Source organism: Glycine soja, chromosome 10 (genome assembly GCF_004193775.1).
Source record: "Glycine soja cultivar W05 chromosome 10, ASM419377v2, whole genome shotgun sequence".
Taxonomy (NCBI): Eukaryota; Viridiplantae; Streptophyta; class Magnoliopsida; order Fabales; family Fabaceae; genus Glycine; species Glycine soja.
Genome location: NC_041011.1, coordinates 5,881,070 through 5,884,150, shown reverse-complemented (window position 1 = coordinate 5,884,150; position 3,081 = coordinate 5,881,070).

Below are 3,081 nucleotides of genomic sequence, written 5' to 3'. Positions count from 1 at the left end.
AATAATAATAATAATATATTTAAAATAAATTTTATTTATTATAATAAATTATGAAACATTCTACATTTTTTTATTGGGAAACCTTAGTAGTCCAAGGATTTATTACAACATCAATGAGTCTAATGGAAAACTACATATAATTTTTGCGTGAAATATGTTTTTAATCTGTTCAACATAATTGATGAATTTAGACTGGTTGATCTTACGAAAATTATTACATTCATAAAAAAATATAAAGTTAACCCTAAAAAACTATTACATCCATTAAAATAAGAATTTAAGGAGTACAACAACTAAAATTGAGGCGTACATCCATTATGCAGTGAATTGAAGTCAATTGTGGAAGAAATGAAAAATTTTAGTGGTTTTAAAATAATGTTTTTTTACTGTGAGCTAGGTTAATAAATTACATCTATGCTGCACTTTAAAAGTAATTCATCTAATTCTACTTTTATTATCAAATAGTATACTCAATTATGTTTATCCTCTATGTTCTTTGAAAATCATTGCCTTTACCAGAAAAATTTATATTGTGTGGAAACAATGTTCATATACATAAATCTGTGGAAACAATACTTATATTATAGTGAGATTGATGATATTTTATATTATATTTCATATTATGGACATAATTTTCAGTTTTTCAACAAAAAAATATTTTACACGTAATATTAATGTTAAGAAGATCTAATTCAATTGATTGACCGTGTATATAAGTTGATGTAAATTAATTTCCTTATACTAAACTTTGATTCCTATATAAATAAAAAATATTATAGACACCATTCATAATTACACGTGTATTATATTAAAAAAATTAAAAGTTATTAGAGACAGTTGCTCCAATGTCTTTCAAATAGATTCGTCTGCCTCATTTATTATTATTTTTTCAAAATCAATTATATGATAAACATATATACACTAATTATTATTATGAACTTTTTTTTTCAAAACCAATTTGATCTTATTTTAGTATGATTAAAAAACAAAGTTCATCTCAACTTAATGATCAAATTGAACCGTGTTTATTTAAATAAACATCTTAATGCTAACTTGAAGCTTTCAAGACAACTTTTCTCATACTAACTGTGACCCGTTAAAGGGTGTCTTTGGCCTCATATATTCCAGAGAAAGAAAAAAAAAACGTATTTTAGCAGAAACTCAACCTTGTCGCTTTCCCGTTTGAACTTTGAAATCTTCAACTTGACCCCATCAGAACTGATCATGAAAGTATAGTCTTTCATGATGAAATTAATCGTGGAGTCTTTTTTCAAAAAAAATAAAATAAAATAATTTATGTGGAGTCGTTAACGCGTAAGTGGGAAGTGGGAATGCTATGTTAGTGCAGGCATACTTTAATTTATGGCGAAAAAATAAATCTATGCATGCCAAAGTCATGCTAACTTGCACATTTTTCAGACATTATTTTTAACATCTTGAGTATTTTAGGTAAAATTTAGGTAGGAAATCTGTTGAGAAAAAGTAATAAATTATGTTTATGACTTAGAAACTATAACTCTTAACTTATTTAACAAATATTAAAATATCACTTTTATGATGTACTAGAACCAAATATGTTTAATAAAGTAATTAAACACAAATGATTAATGTGATGAAGTTAAAGTTAAATAATTCGAATATTATCTAAGTTTAATTTTTTATCAGATTTTACTTATCTTTTGATCAAACACCGGATTAATCAAGACTCTGATTGTCCAACATTTGTTCGGAGGATAGCTCTATCATCTTTCTACTCTGATCACGATGGTCGAAACCCCAAACCACAATGGGTATGTCTTCAGGTGGTTATATATGGTGTCTAGGTCAATCCATTTTTACCTTCTATGGGTTTATTTTCATTTCAAAAGTAAAACATCACTATTAGAATTTATAGAATTAACATAGCAGGGTTAACATCGGATTTTAAAAAAACTAATGTTAAGAAGAACATGGTGACATTTTTGTAAATAAGTCGAGTTAGTTAACATCGGTTTTGTAGTTGAGGTTAACATCGATTTTTTCAATAACTGATCTTAACATCAAGTAATTAACATCGGTTTTTTCAAAATCAAGGTTAGCATCAAGTAGTTAATATCGGTTTTTTAAAAAACCGATCTTAACATCAACTAGTTAACATTGATTTTTTTAAAAAAACCGATGTAGTGCTATCTGTAAATTAAAACCCCAATTCATTTTTGCCCCTGTGCGTTGAGTCTCGCAAACCTTCTTTCTCCTTTGTCCTCCTCACCCTGTCGTCTCCTCCTCCTCACACTATCGTCTCGCATTGAACCTACAACTGCGCTACTGAACTTGCAAACGAGTTGGGGTTCATCATTGTCGCGATTAAGGTACATACTGTGCTACTGATAGTTTTAGATTTGAGTGTGTTCTATTTATAAATAACTGAGTGTGGGCTGAGTGTGTTCTATTTATAAATAACTGATCTTGAATGCAAAATTTGTCAGCTATTACAAATTTATGAGGTCTGAGTGTGTTTTGTTTATAAAGCGCGGTGACATTTTTGTAATTAAATGGAGTTACTTAACATCGGTTTTAGCAAAACCGATGTTAACTATTTCATGTTAACATCGTACATTTAAAAAACCAATGTTAACATGATGTTAAGATGAATATGGTAACATCGATTTCGGCAAAACCGATGTTAACTTCGTAGAGTTAACATCAGTTTTGAGAAAGCCGATGTTAAGGAGTTGATTTTAACATCGGTTTGTTAAAAAATCGATGTAATGTATTTGATGTTAACATCGGTTTTTACAAAACTGATGTTAACTATATTCAGTTAACATCGGTTATCCATAAAAAACCGATGTTGTTATGTTTATAAGTTAAAAATTGAGATTTCACAAGCCGCGCGCGCTCGAAAACCTTGCCCTCCCTCTTCTCTTTGTCATCCTCCTGCCTGAAATCGCTCTTCTCTTTCTCCTCCCGCCTGAAATCTGTTGAAAACCGCTCCCTCGACACCCACATTGTCCTCGCTCGAACCCACATAACCCCCTACACTGCCGAAAAACCCACATTATCCTCGCTGGAACCCACAGAACCCCTTACACTGTCGGAAAA